Raw genomic sequence first — 19,495 nt, 5'->3', positions numbered from 1 at the left:
AAAGGCCGGGCGGCGGGGAGGGGGTGAGCCTGCTTCTCAGTAGCGTGTTCTTAAAACCCAGGCTCATCATCTTGTGTGAGCCTCCTGAGTCACATCAGACCTTCTTCCTAAGGATCTGGGAAGTGAAAGGTTGAATATACCGGCTGGACACCTTCAACGAGAAACGTGCTACTTGGCACTAACTCCTGGTACTGATTTCAGGTAAACGGCTCAACTCAGGTATTTTGTATGCAAAGTGAAAATCACAATCACCAACTTGTTATGGCATCGAAGATAATTGCTCTTCATCTCTCCCAATGATCCATTTGATTTCATATTAGACACAGAAGTGGCCAGAGAGTGCAAGAAAAAGGGGATGCTTAAATAGCCTCGTGGCCAGGACACTCCTCAGAGCCGTAGGGCTGTTCAAATTAAATCCAGCGGAGTGTTGACTGGCGTGTAAGTTTCCCACTGCTCGGGATATAACATACTGTACTGTCGGGTGCAGTGAGGTGGTTCTCTCCCTCCCTAGTTTTCCACAAAGGCTGACTGATGTGGCTGAGGAACTTAACTGCAATAGAATTTGTAGCAGAGACACCTTCTCCCTAACTATCTCGGCGCTGGATCCCATTATATATATACACCCACATATATATCCAATTATATATATTAGATTCTAATATATATTATTAGAATATATATTCGTGTTCTAACCGGGAGAGTGTCTCGATTCCCGAAGTTTCCTTTCATTCGCTTTTAACTCTCCCCACACCTTGTGAGAAGCACAGTGATGTCTGTCCCTGGCCTGAGCAATCTGTTCCACAGCAGGGAGCCTAAAAATGAGGCATTGCGATAATGGGCATTGCAACACACGGCTCCTTGGGGCTGGCCCGAGGCCCCTCTGCAATACGGACCCATTGTCTGTCCAGCTCTGCGGCAGGAGAAGCTGGAAGCAGAACCAGAAGCAACAGCTCTGACTCACTTAACTACGACTAGTAAATTGTAACACGCTGCAGGGAGAGATTTGGTAGTAGATTTGCTTACAACAGTAAATCGTTCGACATTAACCCCTCTCCATTGTGCTTCATCTCAGAGATCTTTTATCCCTCCAGGCTGGATCGGGTTCCCACCCTGCCGTGATTAAAGGGAGAGCAAGAGTGGGAACTACCTGGCCAAGGTCTCTGTTGTGCGGCCAGGAGTGCGCAGTAAATCCCCCCGTTTCACCTGAGGAAGTGGCTGCAGCTGAGGATCCCACAGCAACACGGAGTAAAACTCCTGCCTGGAGCTGGGAGGTGAGTTTTCTGCAGCCTGCTCACCTTTGTGCTGCTGTGGTGAGGAGTCCTCTCAGGCAGCCGCTGATTCTCATGATGATGTGAGCAATGCTCTTAGCATTTCCTCTTGCTTAGCGCTGTGGGATAGACGCAAACCTCTTTCATAGGGTCACACAACCATCAAGCTACTCCGTTAACTAGTACAGACTAGCCTTGCTAGTGAGCTGTAGGACAGACCTCAGGAGGGAGTTTTGGAAGAGCAATGTTCAAAATTCGAATGATTTTTCTATCTGTGCCCCACTGCCATTGAAGCTGGGGCAGAGACAGGGGAACTGTAGAGTCAGGGTGGTCAGCACCAGACAGGAATGTGATTCAGGGACCCAGGCATAAAAAGATACAGCCCAAACTAAATGTCCTTCCAGCCTAATTGAGCAATGCTTTTACTGTAGGCGTTTTGTATCTGACACACAGCCACAGGCAGGGTGGGATGTGCACTCAACATACCTGAGAGGTGACACGCGGAAAACACACTTTACAACTTAGAAAGTTATAAAGAAGGTATGTTTAATCGCCGGCGGACGCACGGGGGATAGCTCCTCCAAAGACGTGCGTGCCCGATACAGTAACACACTCATATTTATACCGCAAATTGTTACAAAATTCATAAGGTCGCCCCACCCGCCTATACATATGCATGGCCTGTCCCGCTTCGTATTAAAATGAGCATTTCCATAGTCTCCTCCTAGTGGCGCAGGCGCAGTGTCCTTTGAGGGTGGTCGTCGGGGGTCCCAAGATGAAGGCTCAAAGTCTTCCTCAGAAATGAACTTTTCACCTTTCTTCTTGACGCATGCGTACTAGGCAAGCTGGGCTTTTATCTAAGCAGGGGGTAACACCAGGCACCCGTTATCTAAGCAGGGGGTAACACCAGTCCTTGGGAGTTTCCCCGCTATCTAAGCAGGCCATCCATGGAATAAAGGGTGTGACATTCTTACTGGCCAGACCCTCAACCATTTAATTCTATAACAAACATTCCTATAACCTTCCTATAACCTAACATTCCTATATAACATAACATTCCTATAACTTTCCCCGTTTCAATTCCCCCCTTTTCTACAAAGTTAGTAAATTCTTTTACTACATATCCCTCCAATGTCATGAGACTTTAGTTGATATGCGCTCAATGTCATAAAGTATGTAACTGGTTACATGGTGCCACGATTCATTTATTTCCTTGTAGATTGCCCTTTTCTAAAAGCTCTTTTGTATAATGCATTGGAGACATTTTATGCTGGTCCCAACCACAATACAAAATCCAATAATGATGATAATTATCATTATGAGGTGTCTTACCCATAGCCATGGTACTGATATCCAAGATGTCAGTTGTCCCCAAACCTCAGCAAACCCCCAAGAAGTATCATCTTTATTTATTCCTATCCCAACTTACAGATAATACTTCATATCCTGCTGATTGGGGTTTGGTAAAAGCACACTACAAGAGCACTGACTCCCCTTCGGCAACTTCATATTGTTTATGTGGGGCCCATATTTCGAATCCGGCACCAATGTATACCAGGTACATACTTACAAACACAGTCACATGAGTTATCATCGTTGGGGTTGCCTCTGTAGTCGGATCTTCACGGGTCCAGCAGGCTCACTTCTCCACCTTCCTGGGGCCTTCTTTCTGTTAATACCAATAGATATCTGTACCCCCCTTTTCTTGGAAGTTCCGAGAAATCAATTTGCCAATGTTGTCCCGGCCCCTTTCCTCGTTCAATTTGACCCATTCTCAATTTTGGTGTTTGATTCAGTACGTCACTTGCAGGTTATTGTTGGATACAATGGGGAATTCACTATTGCAGTTTGGAAGTATGACCACACTGATTACAATCACAAAAGATCCACAAAATACTCTTATTACAATCACTGTGGCTTCCCTAAAACTTAGGATCACAGCTCTCAAGCACACAAAATATTACCCATACGTTAGTCATTCAGAACGACACACTTAAAACATATCAAATAGTCACATATCCCGTCTCTCAGGTAAGGGTTCCCAATACGTTATCTCAGCCAGCCACCCGGCTAAGGGGGAAGGGTCTCCTCCTAAGGTTGGAGGAACGGCTCCCAATACGAGCTCGAATGCCAGGGCTTTCATTTGGTTCATTTTGCTGATGTGTGACAGGATGCAGGGCTGGGCCTGACATCTTCGGCCCTATCTCTTGCATATTCCCATTGTCTTGGCCCATCGAAACCAAATGTGGATCCTTAGGGCTTGTCAAACAGTTTGAGTAGTGGTTTGATTGGGACTCAGGACATAGGTTTGTGGAAGGAAGCCAAGGCTTAGCAAGGCTCCATGCAGGTTTTTCAGGTTTTGTGAAGTGCCGGCTTCAGTCTGTTTACACACAACTCAAGTCGGAGCCATCTACACAGCTCCCCATGAGGTGTCTCTGCAGATAAAGAGCTTAAAAGCAGCCCAAGACTGAGTTGTGTATTACAACTCCCCGTAGGCCACCTGCTCTGCCTAGGCACTATTGAAACCTGTGTGTGTAGTTCAGCCTTACATTCCACACCGTGACCTGAGTCACAATTCAACCACTTATATATTACTATTGGCAGATGCATGGGTTTCATCTGCATACTTTAGCAGAGCTACATATTCCTCGGTTTTTAAGTGAACCCTTATGTGAGAGATGGATTTTACCATGATTCTTTTGATACAACTGATAGCAATACTTACTATAATAATGCAAATTATAATAACAATTAAGGTCTGCAGCAGGTTATAATCCACCCCGAAAAATACCCATCCTATTCTACCAAAATTATTTCCCAACCAAGTGTCCTCTATTTGTTCTTGCAGCTCATGCGTGACTTCAGCTATCTTCTTCCGTGACACCCGGTATCCCTGTAGCCCTAAAAAGTTCAGTAAGCTTACAGTCCAAGAAATGCATACCTCCTTTGTTTTGGTAGCGATTAGGATGTCATCCACATATTGTAGTATTTGACCTTCTCCTGCATTTTGGTGGTATCACAGATTCTAAAGCCTTGCTGATCGGCCGTTCCGATAAATTTATCAGTGTGTGAATAATCTCTGTGGATTGCCCATCTAGGGCCGCCCGCGGTATCCCTAATGCTAACGCCTTTTTTCACAGCTCATTGCGCTGAGATTTGAAATGGAGATTGGTTTGTCGAGGAGGGTGGGGATTATTTCTCTCAAAAAACCGTGCTTGGCGGACCCGGCGCTGCAAATTTGGACCCTCTTCTAACCAGCCCATCTCTCTGCCGTAAATCACCATTTCTTGTAATAGCTCCCCCCACGTTAAAACAGGCTGTAGCTGGTTTGGGTTGTGAGCATTACAGTCAATTGTCTGTGCAATCTTTTCCTTTAGGGTTTGCATATAGATTTTCAAGGCATGCGGGAGACCCCTGATCAATGGTTTAAGGCGGGTGGGGTCAATTGGAGCAGCAAGGGGAACACCCTGTCTCCCACGCTCATACATGGCTTGTATACACACAGCCTTTTGGCACTGATTCAGCCAGCCCAGATGATTTAAAGGAGCTAGCAGTTGTTCACCCAATCCTGTCCCTGGTGTAAGGGACGAGATCAGTGCATCTCAAGATTGTCTTATCTATCCCCTGGGCCAGGGAAGAGACATCATTAGATATTGACTGCCTTAGGGGCGGCCATCCTATAATTAGGTACAAACTTCACAGGGGCAATACATCCTGAGAGGGCCACACCTTAGTATCCAAATTTCCCCTATTCACTCTCAGGAGGTCACACTGTAGTTACACAGTTACGTTACAAACTTCACAGGGGCAATACATCCTGAGAGGGCCACACCTTAGTATCCAGATTTCCCCTATTCACTCTCAGGAGGTCACACTGTAGTTACACAGTTACGTTACAAACTTCACAGGGGCAATACATCCTGAGAGGGCCACACCTTAGTATCCAAATTTCCCCTATTCACTCTCAGGAGGTCACACTGTAGTTACACAGTTACGTTACAAACTTCACAGTCAGACCACGTCTCATTCATTCATTCATTCATTCATTCATTCATTCATTCACTTACCCAAGTCACTCACACAATAAACAGTTACACTCAGTTATAGCAAAAGGACACACGTGCAATAGGACAAGACAAAACAGTACAACTCGAGTCAACCAGTTACCAGGTACTAGCCGTATGGGCCATAAGTCACAGTTCAGTGACCCCCCCACTACTCTAGCACTTCCAGGTCCAGGACAAGGGGACTCCGTCGTGCGCGAGACGTCTCTCCGCGACTTATAGACCGCCCCGATCGCGATCACACTCAGTTAATACAGGTGCACGATACAGGTGCACGATACAGGTGCACAATACGGGTGCACAATACAGGTGCACAATACAGGTGCACAATACAGGTGCACAATACGGGTGCACGATACAGGTGCACAATACGGGTGCACAATACAGGTGCACAATACAGGTGCACAATACGGGTGCACAATACGGGTGCACGATACAGGTGCACAATACGGGTGCACAATACAGGTGCACAATACGGGTGCACAATACGGGTGCACAATACAGGTGCACAATACAGGTGCACAATACAGGTGCACAATACGGGTGCACAATACGGGTGCACAATACGGGTGCACAATACGGGTGCACAATACGGGTGCACAATACGGGTGCACAATACAGGTGCACAATACAGGTGCACAATACGGGTGCACAATACAGGTGCACAATACGGGTGCACAATACGGGTGCACAATACGGGTGCACAATACGGGTGCACAATACAGGTGCACAATACAGGTGCACAATACGGGTGCACAATACGGGTGCACAATACGGGTGCACAATACAGGTGCACAATACGGGTGCACAATACGGGTGCACAATACGGGTGCACAATACAGGTGCACAATACAGGTGCACAATACGGGTGCACAATCCCAGAAATATTATTTCACATACCTTGTCCGCAAAGAAGATGGTCCTTGTCTACCCCTGTAGTGACCAGCTGAGAGCGGAGTCCCTCCGAAAAAAGTGTTTCGGGCTGCAGCTAGGGCGTCCGCGCCTCAGGCGGTCCTGCAGCCAGGCAGAGGAGGTCCCATCTGGGTCGCCAAAACTGACACGCGGAAAACACACTTTACAACTTAGAAAGTTATAAAGAAGGTATGTTTAATCGCCGGCGGACGCACGGGGGATAGCTCCTCCAAAGACGTGCGTGCCCGATACAGTAACACACTCATATTTATACCGCAAATTGTTACAAAATTCATAAGGTCGCCCCACCCGCCTATACATATGCATGGCCTGTCCCGCTTCGTATTAAAATGAGCATTTCCATAGTCTCCTCCTAGTGGCGCAGGCGCAGTGTCCTTTGAGGGTGGTCGTCGGGGGTCCCAAGATGAAGGCTCAAAGTCTTCCTCAGAAATGAACTTTTCACCTTTCTTCTTGACGCATGCGTACTAGGCAAGCTGGGCTTTTATCTAAGCAGGGGGTAACACCAGGCACCCGTTATCTAAGCAGGGGGTAACACCAGTCCTTGGGAGTTTCCCCGCTATCTAAGCAGGCCATCCATGGAATAAAGGGTGTGACATTCTTACTGGCCAGACCCTCAACCATTTAATTCTATAACAAACATTCCTATAACCTTCCTATAACCTAACATTCCTATATAACATAACATTCCTATAACTTTCCCCGTTTCAGAGGAAAAGGTACTGTACAGTGACAAAGACATTCAAGACCCTCCTGACCACCGGTGCTGTTGCCCCGAAGTAGAAGTAGAAAGATAAAGAGTCCACAGGGGAGGCAGCGTTCAGAGGTTCCGCAGGCTCAAGAAGTGGCAGTGGGGAGGAAAGAGGTCTGGTAGCAGAGGATGACGAAGTGGTGTTAACTCTGAGACTGCAAATGGTGAGGGGAAGCTGAGGCAAAGAGAATTGCTCCCAGAAGACGAGCTGGAGGGAAAGAGCAACTCTCTTTTGATGCCATGTTTTGTGTGCATTGGGCATTGTTATGCAAATACCAGCTAAGGCAAACACAGAAGTAAGGATGGGATGCTTTAAAACTCCTGGGCGACTGTTTTACACTGTAAACGCATTTAGATGTAAGCCGATGGACCTGTTCCATTTACATCAGCAAAAGGGCTGGAAGAGATTTTTCTGGGGCTCTGAGACCTGCCTTCACATGACACCAGGCTTGTGTGCATTGGTCCTGGGGAGCATCTGCTCCTCACACTCTGCTAAAAGCCACAAATGCGTTTCAAAACCTTGCAACGAACTTTGGACTAACTGTGAAAGCCACATCCGTGGTGTACCACAAGAAGAGACAGTGGGATGTCGTAGATGTTGTCAGTCTGAACAAAGATTTTTCTTTCTGTGAGACTGCCAATCCTCTCTCTCTGGGTAGGAGGCTACGTAAACAATACACACTAAGTATTTATACAGAGAAAGAGACAGGGCTGCAAAATACAATGTCTGTGCTGCGGGACTGGAACAGATGCAGGGAGAAACAGGTATCTATGGTTTTCAAAACATTTTTAACACTTTAACAGAGCATTAATAGCCTTGAATTAATTACTGCCTCTTGGAAGCCCCTACCTGACTATGAGAGACTGCCCAGAGATGTTCCTGGCCACTTCTTCACCAGGAACCTAAATCCCAGTTGCCTTGCGAGACTGTCAGCAAGCAGCTGAGAGCCTTAAGTGCCACAAGGCATCCTGATGTCTCGACACATCGATTGTATCAGGTAACGACTGTATCGATATAAAGAGTAATCTGAATGCAAACTTTCTTTAGTGATTAGCACAGCTAAAAAACTTCACCCACATCCTTTTTCTAGATAGCCGAAGTATTAACTGCATATACAATCTACATTCAGAAAGCCTAGAAGAGCTTTTAACTCAGCATTTTAAACATTATTCAAAGGAGGACTGGCAGCATCCTAATTCAAAGAGTAATTTCTTTAAAATGTCTTTATGTGTTAAATGTCTTTTGTCTTAAACGCAGTCTTTAACTACATTTCTGTCAACTATGATACCTGAATTAGGATGAACTTACAGCCCTATTAGGTTGGAGTTCAAATACACAGCTCTCGCTTTAGTTCAAGCAGCTCAGTGCACACATGTTAATTGCATCTTTCAAGTACATACTCAAAATCAATCCAAGTCAAAAAACCTGGAAAGAAAATAGAAAGTCGTAGAGGGCATATAATAAAATGAGAAAGCTGAGATGGACATGTAATCCTAAACTATTCCTACTTTATAAAACACCAGGATGAATTTCTTCAAATGCGAATTGTTTTCCCCTTCCTCAAAGATGGCTTTAATACCCGCCAAGTTTGAAGTTTCTAATGACATTTATTTATGAGCTATGTATGTATGAGAATTTAACTTTGGATACTTGGAGGCTCTGATCGTTTTCAGGCTTGCATAATGTTTAACATGACTGAATTGATTTTCAAAACAAAGAAACGAGAAAGCGTTGAAAAATGCCCAGAAGAAGAATGGGCATTTCCATTCCATAAGGAATTTGTTTGGGAAAAAAAATTATAGAGAGTTATTGGAATTAGAATCTAAGTTTATCTTAAGTTTGCTGGAAGGGAAAGTTATATTATATGAGACAATTAACCATTGGCTTCAGGTCTGGTCCAAAGCCCAATAAAGTCAGTGGCGTCTTTCAACCGGCTAACTAACAGGCTTTGGGACTGACTCATAAACTGTGGAGCTCCACAGAAGATCATGGTTCTACACTGCTTATGTGAAAGTTAAATATAGCCCCATGTTTGTAAGTGTGTGTATGCATTATGATAAATGTAAACCCCTGGTTAAGATTGGGTTACAGTTGCTATTTAATTCACATGCATGTGTTTGTGTTTGTATGCATGTACATGGGAAGACAGACATCTGTGGATGTGTAAGCACACACACAGCTCATGTCAGAGAGATGACTGGATCAAGTATATACACATGATGATAAATATCAGCGTTTACTACAGTAGATATCACTGCTGCAATATATATACTCTGACAGATCTGAACGTACACTTTAAAACCCAGCAGCATCTGTTTATGTTGAGCTGCAATAAAAACTGAAGGAGGCATCAGTTAGTATTAGAATTTTATCTTTTCAATGTCCAGAAACAGTTTCTGTGCCTTTGATGTAGGCTGTCAAGCCCGGGTGGAAAATTGCATCTCTCTAATTACTGCATTCAGAGCTGAGGAAGGGGTATGACTGCCTGGCAGCATCTGTCAGTGGGCACCCTTCAGGGACTTGCTTTTTGTGTACTGATAAGCAAAGTTAGCTCACATTCAAAAACTGGTAAAGCAATCCTTGCACAGGGGGGTGGTGGGGTGGTGGTGGTGGGGGGTGTGTGTGTAGGGGGGTGTACTGGAAGGGGGACTATTTTGGATGATCTAGTAGAAAGCAATACAGCTCTTCCCTGTTCCAGCTGTGATTAACCCTTATTTCCACTGGTTGCTCCCTTCAGAGGGAGCTCCCTGCATCCCTCACGAGAGAGTATACCTCATTATAACCTCGGTGGCAGCAGCATCGCTGCTTACACAGGTATCTGCATGTTCAGGCAGGTAGGGAGCACCTGATGAACCTGTGAAATAGCTGTATCATGCCTGGCGAGGTGGCTTCACATTTTGAGGCGTTTAGAGGTGGTGCTGGCTTATCTGCTCCTCATTTCCCCCCTCATGTGACAGAAGGCCCTCTTGGCTATGTCTCACAAAGCCATTTAGGCATTTAAAAACCTGGACCAGCTGCCTGATGAGAGTTAGAGCTACAACCTTGCTAGTGGTTGCAGTGGCAACATAGAGGTTGCTGGGCAGGTGAGAAAGCTGTAGCAGACAGCTCTGTACAGTGACAATGCCACCAAGCAAAGAGTGGCACTTGCCCCTTCACAAAGAATTCTTTGTGGATACAAACAGGGTCTTTTATTTTAAAGTCTAATTGCAGGTGAGAAATAACGGGTTACTAAGGCTTGTTCATGTTCTTTTCCTCCTGTGTGGACAGAAAGCAAGTGCTCTTTTGCCCTACATATTGCATATGTAACCAGCAGGCCCAGCCATCAGCTGTGTGCCTCCCAAACAGACACCAGGAACAAAGGCCTGCCAAAATAATTGCACCTTTTGTAACGTTCCTGCCATACTGTGGTAGCATCCAGAGTGAAGTCCTTGCAGGGGATGAGTAGGTTGTATGGAAGCCGAGCACAGCCAGAGGGGGGAGAGAGAGATCTCTGAGAAATGACTCCAGGAAAGAATGCAAAGGGAAAATAGCCAGTGAGCACACAGCAGAGCTGAAGCCAGCATCTTGTGGGTCAGCACATCTTCCATGTAGAGGCTGCTGAAACACAGGGTGTGAGGGCCAGGGAGGTGAAGATGTAGAGACACAGCCCTAAAGATGCAGATTGGAGTGCTGCAGGAGACACTGGGTGCATTGTATTGGCCCTGGCAGCAGCATTTATTTCATAGGGGCAAAATATGTGCAGGAACATAAACATTTGCAAACTGTCTACTTTACCAGCAACTCCTAAGGAGAACTTGCAGAGTGCTTAATGCCTCCCCAGCCAGGCCCAGGGGCACTGAGGTGTTCATGTGTATTTTAACAAGGGAATTATCCAGTTCCTCCCAGCTGCAGGGTTTCAGCACTGCAGGAGAGCTGTTGGCAACTTGCATTCTGCTTGTCCTGGACCAGAGGTTAATTACAGGTGTCTAAATCTTAGAGAGCAATTCTGGACACTTTCTGGCATCTAGAACCAGTGTGTGGTCTCATGTTGGACTGTGCAGTTTCCCAGAGGCATCACACCACCTCCTGAAAGTCAGAAACTCAGTCCCAAGGAAGCTCAACTCCAAGTGAGGGTGTGGAGACCCTCAACCTGCACTCAGCTGCTGGGAAGTGCTGATTTCAGCATCAGGCATCATTCTGTTGAAAAACTACATCTGGAACAGGACACTGAAGATAACAGGGGTCCCCTCCACAACTCCTGAAGCCAAGGTACACGTGTCCCAGGGCAGTGTCCTCTTTCCCTGCTGAGGTCTGAAGCATTGCCCTCTTTCTCCTCACAGGAGACACATCCCTCTGCAGCATGTGGTACACAGCCAAGGGCATCACAAGAGAGGACAAGTAGCAGCAGAAACTTTGTTTTGTTTTAGCATTTTAGCTAGTGATTATCTGATATAAAACATGCAGGTGATTTTAGGGTCCTGAGTATGGTACAAAGGTTGGGGATTTTTTTAATTTAACCTTTAGAGGTGCCTACTTTTCACTTACTGATCAGACTGAGCATCTAAGCATCTGCCTTAGGTGCTATAAAACAGTTTGAGAGATGAAAGCAAATGCTGTTTAGACAGCAATGCACCCACCTTTGGTGTCCAAAGGTGCTAGTTGAGTGCAACCACATTTTTGTTTTGCTTGTGTATTTCCTGTCTATACTTACTGCATGAAAATAACATTGCAGGCAGACAGAAACTCAAGCATGGAGAGAGCTGCACTGTGTTCACTTCACCTTTTCTGTTTCACTGAATCACAGGGGCTGGAAGGGACCTCGAGAGCTCATGGGGTCCAACCCCCTGCCAAAGCAGCTCCCCAGCTCATATTGCACAGGTCGGTGTCCAGATGGGGCTGGAATCTCTCCAGAGAAGGAGACTCCACAGCCCCTGGGCAGCCTGTCCCAGGGCTCCCTCACCCTCACTGGGGAAAAGTTCTTCCCCATGTTGGTGTGGAACTCCCTGTGCTCCAACTTGCAGCCATTGCCCCTTGTCCTGTCCCCACAGACACTGAAAAGGGGCTGCCCATTTCCCCTGCATCCCATACTGCAGATATTTATAAACATTAATAAGGTCCCCCCTTAGTCTTCTTTTCTCCAGGCTGAACAGCCCCAGCTCACTCAGCCTTTCCTCACAGGGGAGATGCTCCAGGCAAACTCTACTTCTCCATTCATTACGCATCAATTATATATAGGCCCTGTGCATCTTTGAACCCACATTTGTGTTCACACACCTATTATTGAATATATAGTTGTTAAAACACTCAATGAGGTGTAATTGCTTTTTACTATGTATTCATTTGCCTTTTCTTCTAGATGGGAATTGGTATATGTGTTATATTTGGCTCCAGTCCTGCAAACAGTTGTGCCCATGAATAACTTTACCCACATTAGGAGCTCCACGGATCACAGCTTCTCTCTCACCCACTGAATTCTATGAAGTTACTCATGCAGTTAAATTACTCATAAGCATATGCATTTGCTAGATCAGGGCCTCTCCATGTAAGTTTGATCTTTATAATTAATTTAAGACACCAATACTCTTTTTAAATAAAGGAAGTAAATCCTTGGGAAGTAGTAATAAATTTTTAGAGCTGCACTTATTAGTGCAATAAAACACACCTTGGTTTATTAATTAATAACTGGTTGCTTTTTTTTTTTAAAAAAATGACAGTCTAAACCCAAAATAACAGGGACATACTACTAAGCCATTTTATAAAATAATATATTTAATATTTTGATGTAATAAAGTGATAGGGTTTTTTTTTTTAAACAAGAACAGATTTTTAAATGCTATGTCAGAAGAAGCTGCCATCTTATGCTAGCCTGTTAGCCAACATATAAAAGTACCTCAGGCTTTGATGCCCAAACCTTTAACATCTGGGCCTGCCCACCAGCCCACTAAGTGTCCTGGCACCTAACAAGTGATTGGATCTGGGCCTTAGATCTGAAGATCCACTATGCTTAAAAGTGCTGACTTAAAGTAATGTTATGGTTTCCTTTCCACTAGAATCTCCTGCAGTTCTCTTTGGACAGGATGCGAGTTTAAGCACCTGTGACTGACTCATGATTTGTTTGCTGGCAGGGAACAGCTTATCCTCTCAAAACTGGTCTCAGCTTATTTTGTTCTAACTTTTACATCATCTTCATTTTGGGCATGAAAATACAAACCAAAAGATTTCTACACATTCCTAACTATAGGAAGGAGCAGAACTGGCAAGAGTTGAGATGTGAAGGTCTCTCTGAAGTAGGTCAAATATCCTGACAGAGGCAGGTGGAGGTTTTACTGTGAATCACAGCCCACCTGGAGGAGGGTGGTTCCTGATGATCTACTCAGTCTTGATGTGAAGGTTTTTTTATATCTCTCTTTGTTTGATCCTTGTGCATGAACTGTCCTCCTCCCCTTTTCCCCCCCTCATCTTGGGCATTGCACTGGGCTTGATGTGTGTTCTGGTTTGGTTTGCTTTGCTTTGGCTTGATCCCCCCGGGAGGTTTTACTGTTGCAAGTAGCCAAGGGCACTGCATGTCTCCATCTGCAGCCCAGCCCTGGTGGGGTCTGCAGGGGACCCTAGCCATGGCAATTCTTCTGCCACCCTCTTCCCACTCAAGGCTTCTAGGCACTTCTCTGTCCATCTGTCTACCATGTCCCCATGCTGTGTTGTGGCACTAATCAAGACTGAAGCCTTGATGGGGCTGGACCTCTTGTCCCTAGCATGTTCCCCGTTCTTTCTCTCTGGATCTTTGCTCCTCTGCTGTCTGAACGTGTCTCCACACAGGTGGCATTTGCTCCTGCCGGTGGGTGCAAGATCTGCAGGCACACTGCAACAATCTGGCTGATGCAGGACCAGGCTTGGCTTTCTGTCTTCTCCACCTGCTTGCCTTCAGCTCGGGGACCATGCAGTTTCACAGCATCCCTTGCCCAGCCAGACCAGACCTCCAGTAGCCATTTCAGCCCTGGTAATGCTTGCTCCTGCCTCAGCTCCATTCCCACTCCAGAATCCTTACAAGTACACCTCTGTCCCTACAACACACACTCAGGGCTAGTTTCCTTTTGCCCAGCTATGGAACCAGTTCTCCTTTGCCCCCAGCTCACTGGTGACACCAGCATCCCACACTCTCTAACACCTGACATGGATTTCACCGGGGTCTTTTGTAAATGAAGTGGGCTCAGAAACCCCGCAGGAAAATCAGATGAAAACAAATGTTCACAGCTCTCTAGAAATTGGTGTCAGCTCCCTGATACAGAGAGTTTTACAGCTCTATAAATCAGGCTGAAAATGTAACCAGAAGCCCTGTTAGCTTTCTGTTTCTTTTAGCACATCCGTTTCTTGTAAAATTCCGATTAGAGGGACTGGTCTCTGTAGAAATCATTCACTCTGAACCCAACAGGGCTATAAATCAAAGCACTACAAATCACCACAATTTGCAGATTCTGGGTTTCATCATTTTGTTGCTTTTGGAGGGGTTATGTAAATGTTTTTGGAGAATATTGGCCGCCGCATCCTCTGTCATATCTGGGGGGATGAAGAAAACAAAACCATGTTCTGAACACCAGGTATCTCCTTCGTAGGATTACAGTTACCATACTTTTTCTCTAAAGGACGAGCTCAAAAGTGTTTTCTCACATGAAGGCTCTCACCAAAAATCAGTGAGACTACTCCCATAACCCGGGGCTAGAGGAACAATTATTTTCTTATGAAAGCAGCAGAAAGAGAGTAGAATTTTACAAGGGTCTCCATGAAAGAAAGAAAAATGCAATTCAGTGACAATCATGAGAATAATACCATTTATGACTCCTCTGCACTGGCCTGGGTTTGATGATTATCTGCTCCAGCAGGCAAAGATTTCATCACCTCCCAGTATGAATGACAAAACTGTTCCCAACAAATTTTGCCCTCCCAGTGACAGTAAATTCAGTCTAGGCTTGCAAACTCCAGATAACCCTGAGCTGAGTCACACCAGCCTGCTTGGCAATGCATCAGACCCTGCAGTGGCCACAGCTGTGATTCGGGAAGTGATGTGAATGGGGAATCTCTGGAGGAGTGTTTTGAGACCAGGCTTAGCCATGAGTCAGGCTCTGTGCCACACTTTGACAGGCTCTGAGGTTGTGAGGATCTCTCACTTACCTACCTACTTCTTGAAGTGCAGTGTCATCAGTAGGCTTGTAACTTTTTAATATAATAAGTTTCTGGTCACCATCCAGTTCACCCCATTAGTCACAGAGTGCTGGGAGCCTGTGCAGATCCCAAAGACCAGGAAAAAAACCCAACCATACAAGGAAAAATGGCTTTGGATGCAGACTGAAAGCATTACATTGCTGCCTTCAGATTTAGTATCACAGCAACAGTATGTTGTTTATCAGGGATGAATTTAATGCCTATGGATTTTTCATTGTACTAAGTTGGTGTTTGAGAGCTTCAATGGGGACCAGATGCCCACTGTGCAACATGGGAGGAGAAGTAATGGTTGTTTCCCATGTGAGCTCATAACTCTATATGCAAATAACATATATCACAAGGAGAAAATTCCCAAAGGCATGCTTAAGAGTGAGGCACTGAACTCCCCTGACCCTCAGAGGGATTCTTAACACTTATTTGCCCACCATCCTTCTGAGAAGGACCACTCAGGCACCTGAATAAAATCACCTTTTAGAAAAGTTTCCTTAAATACTGGAAAATAGCCTCAGAAATGGGACCTGTGTTTCCAAGTCACTGTTTTAGACACACTGCATGTTGAATCCAGCCCAGTGTGTAAACAGACCCATCTTTTTTATTCTGTAGTCTATAAAGGCAATGAAGTAATTAGATGGAAATGGGAGAGTATTTTAAAGGCTGGTTTAAGCTTCCTCCTTGAGCAGTGCAGCCTAGCGTTACAGTAGCACACCATCTGCTGTCCAAGCAGGGTCCGACTGCAGCTAGCTCAACAGCAGAACGCCATATCCTAGCTATCAAAACAACATGACTCCTATTATCTTGGTAATGCTTTTACAAACCAAGTTCCCTGTCAGATTTGCAAGTCTGGGATGTATTTTCTTTAGGACAGCTGCTTGAATTTGGTCCTTTTTTTTTTTCTTTGCCCTTATGTGGTGGTAATAAATAAAATGAGGATTTCTTCACAAAGCTGCTATTTTCCCTTTTTCAGTAAAAATGCTGTGCAGGTACCCAGGGTGTTGAGAAACAAATGCTGTAAGTAGAAATAAATAGTGATACTCCAAAATTTGCCTTTGCAAATAAATTGACAAAGTTAGGAATCAAATTTCCTTTAATTCCTCAATTAAGCCAATGGGCAATTAGTGAGTGATTTTCATGCAAATCTCCAGAAGGTCCTATATTCCTTTATAGGAAACCTGAGTTTGATGAATCAGTTGGTGGAGATGAGCTTGGTCTCTGCAGTGCACAGTGCTGCATCTGAGCTCCCCAGAAGCTACAGCAAATCAATTATTTTGCCTGCTTTTGGGAATAATCTAGACATCTCAAGGGGAAATATCCAGCCCCTTTTCAGTGTCTGTGGGGACAGGACAAGGGGCAATGGCTGCAAGCTGGAGCACAGGAAGTTCCACACCAACATGAGGAAGAACTTTTCCCCAGTGAGGCTGAGGGAGCCCTGGGACAGGCTGCCCAGGGGGTGTGGAGTCTCCTTCTCTGGAGAGATTCCAGCCCCGTCTGGACACCGACCTGTGTGACCTGTCCTAGGGAGCCTGCAGGGGGGTTGGACCCCATGAGCTCTCGAGGTCCCTTCCAACCCCTGTGATTCTGTGATTCTGTGATCTTCTATCAATGAAATGCTCTTATGGGACAAAAGACTTGTCCAATGTCCTAATCACTCTTCCATCTTCCTGCCTGGCTCTAGCAAGGGTGGCACAGACAAAACTGGACGTGGAGCTATAATGATCAGCACTAAGCATTGTAATTTCCTGGCTCTTTCCTGTTGGTCTGGAAGAATACATACAGGACAAATACTTTAGGCTTTCCTATCTCATTTCTTCATATACAGAAAACATTTATAAGAAGAGTTAAGTTAAAGTTGAAGTTGCTCGAGAAAGAAGTGTATTAAAGCAAGGATAAAAAGTTTAGAAACAAGGGAGAACAGAAAATGCTGTAGACTTCTTGCTGTATTTTTCTTTACAAGTGCCTATTCATAAATTTGGTATAATTAATGTCACTGAGCAATTTCCATAGTATTTGGGGATGTGTTGAGATAGATGAATAATGTTCATAATGCCCAGGTGTGTCTTCCAGACTGAAACACATCCTTTTTATTCAACGCTTACTGCTGTTGACAATGAAATTCATAAATATATCTGTCATAAAATGCACATTACTACTTGGGTTAAGAAGTTACAGATCATAAACTACTATTCCACAAACAGAGAAATTCTGTAAAGTAGATTAAGTCCAATTCTGTAGCAGAGTTCACTAAAATGATGGAATTCTTTTCATTTTTACCATTTGCTCAATTTCACCACTAAAACCATTGTTCCTAGTATTGAATTATAAGTAGATGGCTTTCTGCCTGATGGATTATCCTGATGTTGTATCTGTGTTATATTTATAGGCTAGGATGCAATGGAACAATGTGTAAGCTTTCTGTGTAAGTCATTTGCCATCTGCCTGCTGTTCCCAGTCTTGAGTAGAGGAGGCTTCTGGAAGATGTCCTAGAGGCCTCAAACACTTCAACTGTTCCTCTGTGAGGAAGGGGAAAAGTGCTTCTCTGTCTACTGTGGGTAATATCAGAAATGATGACCTTAAATTGCCCAATTTAGGTGGGATATTGGAAAAAATAAGTCAAACTGTAAAGACTGAAGAGAGAAATAAATGATTAATGAATGTGTCCTGTCCATGCTTAGAAATTCCTTAAGGACAGGGAGGCAAGTATCCTTCATGAGTAAATTTGATCCTACCTTTGAAAGGGGGAGAGGAGGGTGAACTAAATGACTTTTTAAACTCCTTTTCATTGTTGATGATTCTGTGATTTCCTCCCTCTTCTCCCCCCATAGCTGCACAGCTTCCCCCCCTGCTCTGGGTACACTACAACTGAAGGTGCACTTGCAGCTGGCAGACCCAGGGGACGGCTGTCCTCTCACCCCCATTGTGCAGAGAGAGAGAGAGACATAGTGGTGTAGGGGAAGCTGGAGCCCATCCCTGGTCAACCAACCCGCTGCAGTGCCAGCCTCAACAGGCCCCAGCCACTACAGCCACATTGCTCCAGATGAGTGGAAAGAGAGGGAGGACGTGATGCAGAGGCTGCTCCTTGCTCCTGCTTCACATCCCCTCCCCTGGCTCTCCCTGCCCCTCCAGCAGTGAGTGCTACAGAGGAGCATCAACCTGAGGGCTTGTCATCATGGGAAGGTTTCATCAGTTATTTCTATGTCATGGCTCCTGCAGAGCTGTAGTACTACAGTGCTGGCTGGGGATATGCTTGTTCTGAGAGGCAGTTTCTTCCAGGTGACTTTCAATGTATTTAGTTTTCAGAGTGATGTCAGGGCCCGATGTCAGTGTGAACGTAGCCAGGGGTTTGCATGGGCCAAACTGCTGCTATAGGGTTTGACTCCCTGTCCCATCTTATGGCTGTTGGCATTTTGCAGCTATTTGCATTTTTACTCTTGGCTCAACGGCAGCTTTCAGCACGGGGCCCTGCGTTCACCCCTCTGTTCACACAGTGTAAAATGACAGTCAACCCCAGAGAAAAAGACCTTTCTACAATAAAAAGAATTAATACAGTGAACGATGATGTCAGAAACGACGCCTTCCTCAGCTCCCGCTGTGCTGCCCTTCCCAGCAACAAGCCCTAAGTCAGGTCATTATGGCCCTCCCTCTGCCCACCCAGTACATTGCAGGGACTTCACCTCAGACACCTCCAGGCCCTCCTCTCCAACTCCTGAGGGGCACAGGCAGTGATTGCATCCCGGGTATTTGTGCAGGATGACTGCCTGTGAGCCCTGCCTGGCATGTTTTCACCTTGCCCTGTTCTCTGCTTTCTCTTGCCCCCATCCCCATGGCTTCTCTATTACATTCCCCAACCTGCAACTTATTTTGAAGATTTAACTGGAACTTATACAGTATGTTCACTTTGAGCCTCTCTTCATGGTTTGAATTTTGTTCAGCTCAGGTGGTAAATGGAAGCGAATTCTGTCTTTCCAGTGCCAGGCAGCAAGTGACTTCACTGCCTTCGATCTGACCAGCATCTCAGTTACCTTCCTTGATGGTAAATCTTGCAGAGGAGTGGTACTAATAATACACAAAACAGGAGTGTTCACAGGGCTGGAGTTCAGAAGGGCGATGCACACATGACCACACAGTGCCTGAGCACTCAGCTAAGGCCCCCCACCTGGATTTGTTACGATCAACAAGCACATGCGAAGCTCCCAACCAACGTACTCGTTTTCTGCAGCATCCAGCATGGGTTATGTGAAATATTAAAATATGTAATTTTAAATGCATGCCCTTTATTGCTTTATAACTG

This window comes from Gallinula chloropus (genome assembly GCF_964237585.1).
Source record: "Gallinula chloropus genome assembly, chromosome: 7".
In the NCBI taxonomy this organism is placed as follows: domain Eukaryota; kingdom Metazoa; phylum Chordata; class Aves; order Gruiformes; family Rallidae; genus Gallinula; species Gallinula chloropus.
The sequence above is the reverse complement of the archived record's forward strand: the minus strand, read 5'-3'. Positions refer to the sequence as shown.